Source organism: Kogia breviceps, chromosome 13 (genome assembly GCF_026419965.1).
Source record: "Kogia breviceps isolate mKogBre1 chromosome 13, mKogBre1 haplotype 1, whole genome shotgun sequence".
NCBI classification, from domain to species: domain Eukaryota; kingdom Metazoa; phylum Chordata; class Mammalia; order Artiodactyla; family Physeteridae; genus Kogia; species Kogia breviceps.
Genome location: NC_081322.1, coordinates 71,231,379 through 71,247,910, shown reverse-complemented (window position 1 = coordinate 71,247,910; position 16,532 = coordinate 71,231,379). Strand labels below are relative to the sequence as shown.

The 16,532-nt window shown below is 35.9% G+C and overlaps 1 protein-coding gene across 7 annotated transcripts in view; it reads left to right on the top strand.

Moving 5' to 3' along the window:
* PLAGL1 (PLAG1 like zinc finger 1) overlaps positions 1 to 16,532 on the top strand; it is a 68,505-nt gene that overhangs the window by 819 nt on the left and 51,154 nt on the right. For 6 of the 7 annotated variants that reach the window (XM_059083287.2, XM_067010931.1, XM_059083293.2 and 3 more), the window contains exon 2: positions 4,001 to 4,070. The exons of the other annotated variant lie outside the window; for it this stretch is intronic. The gene's annotated coding sequence lies outside the window, so the exon portion shown is untranslated. The remainder of the gene's footprint in view (positions 1 to 4,000; positions 4,071 to 16,532) is intronic. 7 annotated transcript variants of the gene reach the window in all.

Here is a 16,532-nt window from a genome sequence, read left to right as displayed (position 1 = left end):
CGTATAGTTGGTATGCGGTAACTAGACCTCGGTTTTTGAAACCTGGCAATCTAACCTTGCTAAAAGGCCAGGAAAAAAGTCTGTGAAAAGTAATAATGTGACTAAACATGAAATGTTTGCGTTTACATTCATTATGGAAAATATGACTCGTTTTATGCTTTAGTATTAGGGACCCTATCAGGTATGCTCTTAAGACTTTTAAAATGTGGGTTCTTAAAATTTTCCTAGGATAACTGATAATGCAACTTTGGTTATTTAGTCTCAGCATCAAACTTTAGGGGCAGTGCTGGGGTTTTTTTTACTTCTTAATAAACATACTCCTGTAATTTTGACTTTTTTTTCCCCAACAAATGTGTTACTTTTATGTTTTAGGAAACCAATAAAAATTAAAAATAGAAACACTCAGCTTAGGTCCTCCTTCTTCCAGGAATCCTTCTCTAACCCCTCCCTCCCCAGGCAGGATCGGAGGCCCCTCCTGTGAGCTTTCTGGGGCCTCACTGAGGTCCTGGTCCCTTATGTCCTCCCCCCCCGTCCCCCCCCACTGTGTATTAACCCATCAGTCTCGCTCGGAGCCCAGTGGATACTTAGCACATGGTAAGTGATTAATACTGTTTAACGACCAAAGGAAAAGATAAAACGAGCTGATGTTTCACAGTTTTAGCTCTAAAGTTATAGAGTGGTAAATTAGATAAGAACATTTACTTCAAGTTAAGGATCTAGAAAAGTTGACAACATCCGACATCCATGCTGCACGTCCTAGCAGTTCCACTTCTGGGTATTTATCGTGTAGCATGATGTTTTTCAAAGCTTGAAGCCCATTTAGTGGGTCGTGAAATCAGTTAAGTGGATAAGGATCAGAATTTGTAAAACACGAACTAACAGAATAGAAAATATCAGAATGTGTCTCAGGTCATAGGGTATTTGCTTCATGAAACTTTGCTTTTTTCTTTTTTTCCCTCAGTTTTATACACACACAGATGTGTGTCATGATGTAAAACGTCATTCCTCAGTATGAGTCATGGTCAAAAAAGTTTGAAAGCCACTGCCCTAGATAAATTTTCATACATATACAAAAGCAGACGTGTACAAGAGGGTTTACTATAGTGTTATTTGTAAAACCCCAAAGCTGGAAGCGACCTTCATGTCCATCTGAAGGAGGAAGATAAATTATACTGCAGTCATAAAATGGAACCCACCCAGTACAGTGGTGAATGAAGTAGCTTTGTGTCTTAACACAAATGCGTCTCAATAATGTTGAGCCAAAAATTAAAAAAATACAAGTTGCTGAAGAGGACTATCATCTATGTGAAATTCAGAACCTGGTGAAATAAAGCTGTTGTTAGGGGTGCATGTGTAGGCATTAAAAATAGTAAAGAAATATTGTAAAGAAATTAATACCATAAAAATCAAGTTAGTGGTCATCTCCTGGGCAGTTAGAGGGGGGACATGAATGTGAAGGGACACACTGCAAGGTTTTGGGATGTTGAAAATGCTTTTATCTCCCGACCTGGGCAGTGGTGACATGGGTGTTTGCTTTATAACTCTCTGTTAAATGCTACACATAATGTCTGTATATTAAATTTCCCCCAAAGTATATTAAAATATGGGTGTCACAAAATGAAGAAACCTGAAGCTGTCCAGCTTTTCTTTAAAAAAAGAAAAGTCATGATCAGGAAGAGGTACCTGGGGAATTTAAATAATAGCAATAATGTTTTATTTCATAAACTCTGTTGTGGATACATCAGTGTTCATTAAATTTTAAAAAAATCTTTAATAATTGTTTTAATATTTAGAAGAAAATAAATATCATTCACAGATAATACCATGAACATTTTACTGTGCTTGCTTTCTGAAAAGCGACTTTACGTATTTTTTACAAAATTGAAATTGTTTCATATAGAATATAAGCTAAAATCAAATTCTTTATTAAAAAACTTAAATACTGAAAAGTATATGAAAACGTAACAGACCTTCATTGAACTTCATCAAGGAGTTTAAAATGCTAACATGCTGTTATATTTACTTCAACAATTTCAGTTCCTCAGTCACTCTAGGCCACATTTCAAGTGCTCAGTAGCTGCATGTGACTAGTGGCTCTTATATTTTATTATGCTGTATTATTTTATATTGTGCTATATTATATAACAATATTTGCATCATTGCAGAAATTTCTATCGGAAAACATTGTTCAAGATACAAACCCTTTGTTGGTTATATAAACTGCAGGCAATTTTTTTCTTTGTGCTTTTGTGTCTTAAGATGTTTTACTATTAAGGAAATATATTTTGAAAATTTTTTCTAAAAGTTGTAAAGTTTGCATTTTTTACATTTAGTTCTTTAATTTACCTGACATGTATATGTGTATATGTATATATAGATGAACATATTTTATTTATGCAATGAGATCAAGATTAATGTGTTTGCTTTTTCCCATGTGGTAATTGTCCCAGTACCAGAGATTTACAGTGCCACCTCTGTCGTATACATATTCCCAGAAATGCTTGGGCTCATTTCTGGGTTCTCTCCTCTGGTCATTGATTCGTCTCTTTCTGCAAATATTACCAATTTTTATTTTGTTTTATATGTAGTATATTTTTCAGTTCTAAGAATTAAAAAATTTTTTCATTATAATTTTTTTTCGTTTTCTCTGAGATGTCTAGAAGTATTTTCTTGTTCCAAATGTGGAAAGTTTTATGAGTTATCCTTTTGTTATTGATTTTTTAACTTGCAGTGTAGTCAGCAAATGAGGGTTCTATGCTACCGATTCTTTGAAATTTAAGAATTGCTTTAAGGCCTCATGGTTAGCTTTTCAACTGCTCCTTGAATGATTGAGAAGAATATGTATTCATAGACTTTTGGGGCAAGGTAGGTATATGTCTTAGATCAAGCATAAATATTGTGAGGTTCAAGTCTTTTTTTAACCTTACCAATTTTTTGGTTTCTTTGATCTGTCAATTACTGAGATTGGTGTAATAAAAATATCACAGTAAAATAATGAATTTTCTCAATTTCTTCTTGTAATTCTGTCAGCTTTGCTTTATAAAAGTTTAAAGTACATACAAGTTTGGAATTGCTCTTTCTTCTCTGTGCATTGGACCTTTTGTCATTCTATAGTGACGCCTCCTCACCCAAATGCCTGTTAACCTTAAAATCTATTTTGTTTTATAATCTCCTAGTCACACCTTTCCCTTAGTTAGCATTTGCTTAGAATATTTCTTTCAAATAGGTAAAACCTCATAGTTTTTTCTAATCCACTCTGACAATTTGTCCTTTAACTGGATCTATCAGTCCAATTAAGTTTAGTGTAATTACTGATATATTTAGGATGAAAATTAGCATTATCTTTTAGGGTTGTTTTTATCCTGTCTTACTGGTTTTTTCCTCTTCTTTGCCACCTTTTAGATTTTTTTTTTATTCCATTTTCCTTCCTCTTAACTAATATGAAGGTTAAAAATTTATTTCTTTTAGTGGTTTCTTTCAAAATTTTAATATACTAACTTAATGTAAAGTTTATTAATTCTTATTTTTTTTAATTCTTGTTTTGAATAATTCAAGAAGCATGAGTTGCCTTGACACCAGTTAATCTCCGGGCTTAAATGTTGTTGTCTTCCAGAGTTTAATTCCATTTTGATTTTTTTTCCTATAAATTTGACATCACTGTTTTTTCTTTTCATGAATTCTTTGTCATTCCTCCTTGCATCTCAGATCTTTCTTTTCTTCTTCCTCAAATATATATTTTACAAGCTTGTTTATTAAGGGACTGTTGATGGCAAATGTTATCTGAAAATGTCTTTATTTTGCATTCATTCTTGAATGATGATTTTGTTAGACATATCGTTCCAGGTTGGCAGTATCTTCCTCAGCCCTTTGGAGGTGACATTCCATTGACTTCTACTTTCAATGTTAGAATTAGTTCAAATAACTGTTAATGGTTGGTAATTTGTCTTTTTTTTTTTTTTTACCTGATTTTAACATCTTCTCTTTCATTTGTTTTCTACAGTTTTATGACAGAGCGTGTCTAGATGTGGACATTTCATTTATCCTGGATTTATTGTGTTCCTGTCTCTAAGGTTTGTTTTTCATCCGTTCTCAAAAGTTTTATCTTTTATGTCTTTCAGTGTTGCTTGTCCTCCATTTTTCCCATTCTTTCCTTTAAGAACTGATTAGACTTCTGTTAGACTTTGTCATTCTATCATCCATGTCTTTTAATCTCGCTGTTATATATTATACATATTTTTGACTTTGTTGAATTCTAGATAATTTCTTCAGATCTGTATTCTGATCTTTGTCTAATTTTTGTTTTCTTCTTCAAATTGAACTATAATTTAAAAACAGTGAAGACATAGAATAAAGTGTATAGCTTGATGAAATTTACGTATGTATATGCCTGTGTGATCACCACCCAGATAAAGAAACAGAACATTTTCATTCCTGCAAAAGTTCCCTCCTGTCTCTATCCATAGAGCCATTCTTCTCCCCTAGTCAACTATTCTCCTCACTTCTATCACCATAGATTATTTTCACGGGTTCTTGAACTTCATATAAATGGAATCATATAGTTTATTCTTTCTGTATTGCTTTTCTTTTGTTCATCCACATTGCATGTATAAGTTACAAGGGATGACAAACTGTGGGCCAATTCTAGCCTATAACATATTTTCATATATGAAATTTTATTGAATGTAGCCATGTCCGTTCAGCAGAGTTGGGTAGTTAGAGACCATATGGCCCATAAAGGCTGAACTATATATTATATGACCCTTTACAGAAAAAGTTTAGTGATGTCTCTTCTATAGTATTTTATTATAAGGATATACCACAATTTATTTATCCTTTTTCTTGTTGATAAGCATGGGAGTTGTTTTCAGGTTTTGGCCATTATAAATAAAATTGCTATATATGTTCTTGAAACTGCCATTGGTGAATGTGTATACTCATATCTCTTGGATATATATACCAAGGAGCTGAATTGATGGTCTTTGGGTAAGTTGATTGCATTTTCATGAATATTAATAATGTTGAACATCCTTTTATATCTTTTTTGGCCATTCAGATTTCTCTTATGAAGTGCCTGTGTAAATCTTTTGGCCACTTTTTAAAATTAGGCTATCTTTTTGTTAGTGATTTTTAGTTCCTTATGTATTTTGAATAGGAGACCTTTATCAGATACATGTTTTCAAGTATTTTCTACCTGTCTGAATTTGCCTACTTAGTCTGTTAATAGTGCCTTTGGATGAACAGATTTGTTTTTATGAAGTCCAGTCTATCAGTGTTTTTTTTTTTTGGGGGGGGGGATGGGTGGAGGGTTAGTGCTTTTTTGTACCCTGCCCACAGAATTCTCTTCCACCTTCATTGTTGCCCTCCATCAAGGTCCTGAAGACATTTGCTTATTGTTTTCCATCAGAAGCCTTATAGTTTTAGTCCTCACAGTTGGATCTTTGATTTATCTACAGTTGATTTTGTGAGGTGGGGGTCAGTATTTATTTTCTAGGTGGTCATCTAGCTACTCTACACATTTATTGAAAAGACTTTACTTTTTCCATTGAATTACGGTGGGACCTTTGTTAAAAATGAATGATCATATATTTGGGTCTGTTCTGGACTCTAATCTGTTCCACTTAAACTATTTATCAATTCTTTAATCAGTACTGCACTTTCTTAATTACCATAGTTTATACTAAGTCTTGACATATAGTACTGTAAACCCTCCAGTTTTGGTCTTCTTAAGGATTGTTTTAGCTATTTAAGTGCTGTGCATTTCCATGCACATTTTAGAATGAGCTTGTCAACATCTGTTTAAAGAAAAAGTCTGCCAGACTTTTGATTGGGATTGCATTGACTCTGTAGAACAATTTTAGGAGAATGGACATCTTAATAGAATCTTCCAATTTATGAACATGGTAAATCTCTTAATTGAATAAGTTCTTCATTTATTCTTAGCACTGTTTTATATTTTTCACTGTGGAGGACTTACACACTATTAAATTTATTTCTAGCCACTTGATTTTTTTAATACTAAATGGTATCTTTTTTCCATTTTATTTTCCAATCATCTTGCTAGTATATAGAAATGCAATTGATTTTTGTATATTGAGCTTGTATTTAGTGACTTTGCTAAATTCACTTTTCAGTTCTGGTAGTTTGTAGTTCTTTCTAAAGGTACAATCGTCATCTGTTAAAAAAAAAAAAAAGGATTAAATTTGTCTTTCTAATCTCTATTCATTTTTTTTTCTTGCCTTATTGCACTGGCTGGAAACACTGGAACTGTATTTAACAGAAGTGTTAAAATGGACATCCTTACTTTTTCCTGATCCTAAGGGAGAATATTTCACTTTTAAGGGTGATGTTTACTGTACATTTTTTGTAGATGCTCTTTACCAGATTGAGACATTTTTCTTCTATTTCTGGTTTACTGAAATTTGTTTTCACAAGTGTGTATCAAAATTTTAAAAAAACTTTAAATTATGAAATAATTTTAGATTTACAAAAGAGTTGCAAAGGTCGTATAGAGTGTTCTATATATGTTTCACCTAGCTTCCTCTAATGTTAACATTTTACATAATCATGATGCATTTACCAAAATTAAGAAATTAACACTGGTGCAATACTATTAACTATAGACTTTATTCAGATTTCCCCAGTTTTCCCACCAGTGTTCTTTTTCTGTTCCAGGACATAATCCATATACCGCATTACATTTTGTTGTCACGTAATCTACTCTAATCCGTGACAGTTTTTAAGTCTTTTCTTGTTTTTCGATACCTTGCCACTTTTGAAGAGTAATGGCCATGTATTTTGTATAGTGTTCCTCAATTTGGGTTTTTCTGATGTTTTTTCACAATTAGACTGAGGTTATGGACTTTGAAGGAAGAATACCACAGAGATGTTGTGTCATTGCATCATATCTGGGGGCACATGATATCCATATCAGCACATTAACCTTGATTACACAGTTTAGGTAGTGTCTGCCAGACTTATCCATTGTAACAGTTCTGTTTTTCATTTTTCACACACTGTTTATTAGAAGCAAGTACACATTCAAGGGAAGGAGAGGGAAAAATATCAAATGATTTGTGAGTATATATTAAAACTACTGTAATAGTTAATAAATATTTTGAGGGATTTATTTGGAGGTTGTGCAAATGGCCTGTGTCTCCTTAAAGTTTTGCTCACTAATTTTAGCATTCAACTGACCTTGCCTGTAGCAGTTATTATTGTGGTATTCTAGTGGTGATTTCCATTTCTTTTATTCTTTCTATGTTTATTAACTGGAATTCTGACTTGGGAACCAGACTGCCTGAGTTCAGTTCCTAGTTCTGCCCCTTCCTTGCTACAGTGTAATATTGGACAATTACTTAACTTCCCTATATTTCAAATTTCTCATCTATAAAACGTAGATAACAAGTGTCCACCATAGAAGGTTGCTGAGAGGATTAAGAGAACTAATATGTAGAAAGGGCTAAGAATTGGGCTTAATGCCTAGGAAGTACTCATTTTTTTCTTTATTTCTTAATGTGGTAAGTTATTTTAATTTTAATTATTTTAATAATTATGCAAGTTATCTTATTGTGAAATCATCTTGTACTCTTGGATAAAGCTTACATATATGACCTGGATTTAATTTACTCTTTAATTTTTTTCATGTAATATTCGTGAGTCATACAGTAGGTGTTCTTTTGCCACAGCAAAGGACACAATGAATGATAGATTCCTAAAAATATATCTATAAATTACACAAGAGATTAGCAACTGAGGTGGCAACATTCCTAACTTTCTAGAGCGATTTCTATCTGACTCTTTTGGTAAAGCTAGAGATAGAGATAGCTTTTGCAAATGAATCTTTTTAAATATTAAATTGAGCAAATTCAAAACTTGGCATATATTGTGAAAAATGGCCACTCAGCAGGAAGGAAAAATGATTTTTAACTTTTCTACATGTTTTACCTTGAACATTGTATTATTGTAGAGGTTTCAATATTTGGAATATTTTAAAAGATTCATTTGCCAACAGTATGTATTGAGCACTTTCAATGTGCTAGGCAATGTGTTTTTCTAGTTTGGGATACTTTTTTTTGCTCTTGGGGGAGCTTATGGGACAGTCAAGATCGTTTAAAAAGTTGAAGTTAGGCCTGCTTGAATCATTCAGGGAAACTCAATTTCTGTTACTTTCTAAGAAGTTGATAAAATTGCATTCTAATATCTTTGTTTTTTCCACTCCTCTCAGCATCTTGGATTAGGTCCTTATCATTCTATGCTATTTCCACCCATATTGAGGTTTTCCTTCCCTTCCTATCATGTGTAATGACCACTGGGGTCATTTCCCTGGAAAGAATCCTTCAGTGACATCCCAGGATTTGAGAAAACAGGTCCTTGACTTCTTAACCTGACAGTGGTCATTTTTCTATCTAGTCCCAAGTGGCTTTACTAGCCTTTTAGTCTTACTCCTCAGAATTAGTCCAGTGGCACAAGTGGTCTTAACTACTCATTAGAACCTGAAGTCAGTGCACTGTTTTTGAGGCTATGCTTTTTCTTGCCAGGAAATGCTCTTGGCAGGCTGTGCTTTTTCATGTCATTTCCTCTGTCTTAAGTGAATTTCCCAAAAATCTTCTAGGCTCTGTTCAGAGAATACTCACTCCATAATCCTACTAGCTAGATAGGAACCCTGTAATTTGTAATCTATAGCCCTTGTTAAATTCTTTCCTTCATCACCAATCTTTATATCTAAATGTCACTTCCAGTTGGTCAGGTTCTTAGAGATGGGGATCCAGTACTTACTTGCCATGATACTTTGTATACAAAGAGCTATTGCTAAATAGCTACCACTCTTAAATACCTACTATAATCGTGCTACAATTTTGCAAAATGTTATTGTCTCTCTTTTAAATTGTGAAGAAACTCAGTATCAAAGAGATTAAGAAACTTGCCCAACACCAGTATAGTTAGTACGTGGCAAAACTGGTCTGTCTGATTCAAAAGCTCTTGTGATTTCTTGTATGTCGTCCCACCTTGGTACTAAAAATAAATAGTAAAATAAAATTATTAAACAGATGTATTTTTGGTAAAACATATCATTGAAATTGCTTCACTTACATTACCAATATGCTACTTGGAGTCGTCGTTTCAGTGACTAAGTTAGTTGCTGTGGACTAACTGATGTATTCCTATTTTCTTTGGATTTTCCTTCCAAGTTTTCATTGATACTAATGAATCAGGTTTGATCATCTAATTTTAGCTTATTTGGGGGGTAAGTGAAATAGAAATTTAAGCACAATTTGTTTTATTTTGAAGAAGAATATTTTGCATTTGCCTGATAACTTTTACTAGGTAAAAATAGTCTGCTTGTCTTTTGTGAAGTACTTTTTCTATTGAGATGTAAAATACATGGGTGTGGGGAGAGCATATAAAGTGTGCCAATCTTAAATAAACAGCTTGCTGATTTTTCTAAAAACATATTGCCTGTGTAATTACTGCATGAAGATAGACAATATTACATCCATCCAGAAAAAGCAAATTTTCTCATGCACCTCCTAGCCAGTACCTCCCCAAAAGTAACACTCTTTTGATTTCCATCACTCTAGATTAGTTTTGTCTATTCTTGAACTTTAAGGGTAACCAAGTAGTATGTACTTCTTCGTGTCTGACTTCTTTCATTCAGCATAATTTTTTGAAATTTATCCATATTGATGCACGTATAGTTTATTCTTTCTCATATATATTTTTTCTGATTAGCATTCCATTCTATCAGTATACCACAATTTGTTTATTCATTCTGTTAATAGATGTGTGGGTGTGTTCTGATTTTGGCTATTATAAATAAAGCTGCTGTGAATAGTCATACACAGATATTTTGGTGGACATTTGTAGTATTTCGCTTGGGAACATATGTAAGACTAGAATGAAGTCACAGAACAAACGTATATTTAGTTTCAGTGAATTCTGCTGAACAGTTTACCAACAGTGAGTGAATAAATGGACACTCCTGGTAGCAGTGAGAGTTACAACTGTACTTCCACATTTTCACCAGCACTTGATATTATTATTTTTCATATTAAGCCCTCTGGTGGATGTGAGATGCTGTCTCATGGTTTTCATTTGCATTTCCTTCATTATTAATAATGTTGAGCACCTTTTCACATGTATCTTGGCTAATTTGATAAGGTAAAAATAGATATATTTTTTGGAGCAGTACTTGTTTAAGCCTTTCACACATTTTTATTGGGTTGTTTGTCATCTTATTGATTTGTAGGAATTCTTTGTATTCGGGAAAATGTCCTTTGTTGGATGTGTATATTGCAAATAGCTTCTCAATCTGACTTTTCTGTTTTCTGTTTTAGTGATTTTTTTCAGGAACAGTTCTTAATCAAATCCAGTTTATCAATTTTTTAAATAGTTACTGTGTTTTGTATCCTGCTTTAGAAATCTTTGTCTATTCCACAGTCATGAAGGTATTCGTTTTCCATTCACATTTAGGTCTGTGATCCATTCTATGATCTATCTCAGATTTTTGTTATGATGTGAGATAAGGGTCAAGGTTCACTTTTTTTCAGTATAGCTGCCCTTTTAAAATTCAGCGATTATATTACAAAGGAATAAGGGAAGAATGGATATTGGGGAGAATTGGCTGTCGTTGCCATAGCTTCTATTTGTATGCACTTTGTAGGTGCTTGATATTTGATTAACTCTCAGCTACCTCTAATGGCAGCCTCATAATCATACATATAGGCCTGTGATAGAAGACTTTCCCAGATCTACTTAACAGGAAGAGTACCAAGTAGTGATGGGGGTTAGCTACTTCTTAGTGAGACAAATGTTCGGATCTTGTTAAAGTTCCTCTCAAATTACCAGTGTTTCTTCTTTATTGGCACTGTTGCCATCATAGCAGTTGGGAGGTAATGAAATCCTAAATCAAGAAAATCTAAAGAAAGATGTGGCTCCCCAGGTCTTACAATAGAGTGGGCTATGGTGGGAGGGAGACCAAATGAAACATCTTTTGGTCTTGGTTAGCTCCTAAACATCTCTCATCCTTTATATTTTGGAAAAGAGACTGGAGGTCTAGATTCCAGGTAATTTTTTAAAAAATAAATTTATTTATTTATGGCTGTGTTGGGTCTTCGTTTCTGTGTGAGGGCTTTCTCTAGTTGCGGCAAGCGCAGGCCACTCTTCATTGTGGTGCACGGGCCTCTCACTATTGCAGCCTCTCTTGTTGCGGAGCACAGGCTCCAGACGCGCAGGCTCAGTAGTTGTGGCTCACGGGCCCAGTTGCTCCGCGGCATGTGGAATCCTCCCAGACCAGGGCTGGAGCCCATGTCCCCGGCATTGGCAGGCAGATTCTCAACCACTGCGCCACCAGGGAAGCCCCCTAGATTCCAGGTAATTTTACTGTTGGTTACCACTAATGCAGTTAGTAGATGCAGATTTTTCATTTCATAGGAAATCTTGAGTATTGCTAGACCTTGAAACAAAAGATCTCTGTTTGATACTTAAGGCTTGGACCCACCCAGTGTTAAGTGTCCTTCCTTTTTTCATTCTTGGGGGAAAATACTCTGAAATATCCTAGAAAGGTAGATGTATTAGTTTGCTTGGGCTGCTGTAACAAAATACCACAGGTTGGGTGGCTTAAACAACAGAAATGTACTCACATTTCTGGAGTCTGGAAGTCCAAGATCAAGGTGCTAGCAAATTTTGTTTCTGATGAGGCTCTCTTCCTGACTTGCAGGTGGCTGGCTTCTTGTTGTGTCTTCACATGGCCTTTCCTTTATGCACTGCGTGTGTGCATGGTGAGAGAGTGGTCTCTGGTGTCTCTTTGTCTTCTACTAAGGTCACCAGTGCTATTGGATTAAGGCTTCATCTTCAACCTCATTTAACCTTAATTATCTTTCTAAAGGCTCTATCTTCAAATACAGTCACATTAGGGGCTTCAACATATGAATATTGAGGGGCACAATTCAGTCCATAACAATGGGTTTTGTAGAAATGCATGCAGCAGTAAAATATTGGGACTGAATATAAGCTGCTTTAGTGTTCATGCTGCTTTCACTCTCTGCCATATATTTCATAAGAATAACCGGAGTTTTCATAATGCAATTAGTTTAGTTTAGCTCCTGCTGGAGATTTTGAGAGTTTGTGTGAAGTAGAGCTGTTGTGTTAAATCTGTCTGTACTTCTGTGAAGCATGAAGTCAGTGTCATATGTTTTAGGGATAATACCATGTCACATCAAAGAGATGTTTAAAACTGCAGTCTAGAAAATTGTTTTTAAACATCTGGGGAAAGATGTTCATATTCTCAGAGGATGTGATGTAGAACATCATTCACTGTGACATTTTAAAAATCTACAGTATATAGGAAAATTGTTGATTTTTCTGATACCTTTCTGGGATTATTAAGATAATACAGATCCATCTTTGGATGTTGTAGATTATAAATTTCGCCAGTACACTTTAGGAATTTTTTGTTTTGTTTTGTGGTGACTTACCTGTTTCAGTTAATCCCAGTTTTTTTCCCCACAATGTCGGAGGAGTAGATGATGGAAAGCATTCTAGTTTTAAAGCATAAACATGTTACTCAGACTTTTTAAAATTAGAGTAGATGGTATCTCTGTGTGTGTGTGTGTAAAAGAAGGAACGTTTGATTTCCTCTATTAGGTTGGCAATTCAAAATATCTTATAATCACCTAAATTCCCTGCCCCCTCTTATGCTTGCTTCAGTTAAAATAAGAAAGAGGAAGAAGAAACTTGTTGGTCCATGAGATTGCAAGATTTTGAAGAAGAAGATTGATCAAAGGTTGTATATGTTGAAGTCCATGTTTATTCCATGAATCTTACGTTGGAAGCTCTCAGCTCTTTAGAAGCCAGCATCCCTATTCCTGTAATTGTTTTGACAGGTAGAGAAAGTGATGTAGTCTTTTCCATATCTTGCCTGGGAAGATATGGAATTACATATGTGTTGTTTTTAAATTGGAAACGTCAGACTTCACTGGCCAAATAAGATCCAAGACTACATAAACTCTTTGTGGAAGATTTAGGAACAGCTAACGTAGAGCTAATTCTAGTAAAGGCAGCATCTGACCTCCCTTTTTGGCGCGTGGACAAATGTATAATGGTTCCTCCTGAACTGTCACTTTCAGATCCCCGTTTTTAAGCGGGAAATGAAGTGAAGTAAATAGAAAAGTTTTCCAAATGAAAAGAAGATCATAAATCTGTTAAAAACAGGTGACTTTGGTAAAAACAGACAGTATATAGTGGCAATAGTGAGGCATCCTAGAACTAGTAAAAATCAACATAATAGAAGGAATTTGATATGAGCAGAAATCTACTTTAAAAGGCACAATCTCTTTTTAGCTCAGAAAGGAGGAAGAACAGCATTTGATAGCTATAGCTTATAAATGCTATTTATATAATTAAAGAAAGAATGTATCTACTGGATACGTTTTTTTCCACGAGATTTGGTGGCATTTTTAACATGACCAAGTGAGAAAGATTTGATGACAGAAAAGACTGTTGGGTCCCCCAACATCTATATTGAGATGTAGAGTATGGTAAAGTTGGTTCCTCTGATTGGCAGCATTTGATATCACTGTCCATTAAAATCATTTAACTAACTTACCTTGTTTAGATTACACTAAGGAACCTTGTGTATCACTCAGGAGAGGCTAGGTTATGCTATTGAACAAATGACCCCAAAAGCTCAATGGTTTAACACAATGAAAAGTATTAGTTTATTGTTTGCCCATGCCACATATCCAGAGTAGATTGGAAAAGGGAAACCTGGAAGACACACTGGAGTCACTGGTCCATAGCAATTTTGAAATCCCTCATAACAGGTATCATGACACGTAGGGGAACAAATATTTCTTAATTAGGGCCTGATTCTACCTTCTCGCTCATTGTTTTAAGAGGCCTGGATCTTCCCTTTGGAGGGTTCTTTCTTTTCTTTTCTCTCCCTTAGCCACATATGAAGTGGAGAGTAAAGAATTTGCTGTACTTGGGAACTGAGCAACTCTTTCTGCCCACTTCCTCCAAATAGAAGGTTGGGAACCAAAGTATCATTTTAAGACTTCAGTCGATAAGCTGGTTCTTTTGGCAGCATAATTCGCTCCAAAATCTAGAAGGTTTCTTATCTGTTTCCAATGATTTCTACGTGCTAGTAAACACATCCCTATTTTTTCTTTTGCTTTGAGATACGGTTCTTAGATTTGCTGCATTGATTTGCTTTCTCATTCCTGTAGCTCTCTTTCTTGACCCAAAGAAAGTTATTTTGGGACTGGCTTGCTTCTTTTGGAAATCTTTACCCTTAATCTCATCTTCTTCCTCAGTCATTTTATCCATTTAAATGACTTAGTGGATACATTATCTATCATTACCCTGAGGCAATTTAATTTAAAAAAAAAAGATTTTCCTAGGCTTATGACCTTCAAAGTCTTTAAACTGTTAGTATAGGAGTTGAGAAGTAGTTAGTTCTTTTAATACTGCAAATCTGAAATGTCTGATCCTCCATTCCTCCACTTCTTGAAAACTGGATAATCTTTTTTTTTTTTTTTTTTTGCGGTACGCAGGCCTCTCACTGTTGTGGCCTCTCCCGTTGCAGAGCACAGGTTCCGGATGCACAGGCTCAGTGGCCATGGCTCACGGGCGTAGCTGCTCCGTAGCATGTGGGATCCTCCCAGACCGGGGCACGAGCCCGCGTCCTCTGCATTGGCGGGTGGGCTCTCAACCACTGTGCCACCAGGGAAGCCCTGGATAGTCCTTGTTTGAGCTCATCTCTTTCTTGAATACCTTGCCAAATGCAGCTAATAACCAGTGCACTCTTCCAGTGTTTTTTTTTTGTGTGTGTGTGTGTGTGGTACGCGGGCCTCTCACTGTTGTGGCCTCTCCCGTTGTGGAGCACAGGCTCAGTGGCCATGGCTCATGGGCCCAGCCACTCCGCGGCATGTGGGATCTTCCTGGACTGGGACACAAACCCGCGTCCCCTGCATCGGCCGGCGGATTCTCAACCACTGTGCCACCAGGGAAGCCCCTCTTCCAGTGTTTTGTTACCTCTTCTAGGGCTACAGTTTCATTCAGTAGGTGATCTGCCTCCCAAGGCACCAGAAGCAAATGTTTTACCGAATATACCACTGTATAAAATATGCCACTATCTTTCCAGCTCTTAAGATAATTTTTCTCACTGCTTCTGGACCACAAAACCATGGTCATGTGTTTTAGATTTTTGCTAGAGAAGCATCCTACTTCTGGTACCAATTTCTATATAGTCAGGTTGGGCTAAAGTTACCTGTGCTAATGAGCCATCCCCAAACCTCAGTGGCTTCACAGAAGAACAGCTTATTTTCTTGTTCACACTAAACATCCATTGTGGATTTGTGGGAGGCTCTACTCCATCCACACTGTCAGACTTAGGCCTGTGATGCATCACCATCTTGAGCTGTATGCTTTCTGAAATACTTGGTCTTCTCGATTTACATGGTAGGGAAAGATAATATTAAATGGTCTTGTGCCAATAATTAACTGTTTGTTGGCAGTCCAGAGCTAGTCACATGGCCCTGCCTAACTATAAGCAGGTAGAGAAGTCCAAGCAGGAATATAGACAGAAGGACTGGTACTGTGACTCTAAACAGTTAAAGGTTTTAAGACAGTAAACTAACAATAAAAATATACTCTATCATTCCTTGACAAATTGATCTCAAATGACCTGGAAAACCAGGTTTGAATGTGGAATTCTTAGTCTTGAGATTTCTGCACCTTTAGAACATGGCAGTGTAGGGAGAGCTGGCCCATCTCTTTTCTTCACATTCTTGGCCCAATTCTACACTATGAAGGGCACACATTTGGTTATGTCCACACCCCTACAAACAGCCACCCCTTGACTACCTCTTGAGCCTAGTGTGGCACATAGAGTGGCATGATCGGTCCTAAAAAGTAACAGGTTTAGGTGAAAGGACTGCGCAGTCCCTGGTGGCAGGCTTGAAGCTCTTTGAACAAGAATTCCATGGCTCCAGGATCCTGGAGCATAGTCTAGAAGGGGAGTCTGGACCTGGTTGTGTATGTCCCCTTAGACACTTGGACTTTTCACTGTAGAGGGAAGGGTTTGCTGTGAACCACTCTTGCCCATGTTTAAGGACAGTACTGAGCAAGTGTAATATCTGTGTTGCCTAGAAAATGAGAATAAGATATGAATGAGCATGTAAATCTATACCATTCTCATGCTTACTAATTTAGCTTCCTAGATAGAGCTAGAAAGGGAAAATGCCCTGATCACCAAAGTTGAGTTGAATGTCTTGACAATTACTATTTTTATTATAAAGTCCTCATTATAATATATAAATCAGTTTCTTATGTGTTTGCTTGTAGCAAATTTATATCAATCCTAGGTTTTCTGACCTTAATGGAGGTATTGGGACTATGTCACATCTCTCTGAGTGATGCCCTTACCCTGTTACCATGTAATAGGAACAACTAAGAAACTGTGAGATCTAACCATCATGAAGGGCAGTCAGCCTGGGGAGCAGAATCTGGGTGATCAGATCAAATGTTAGCTC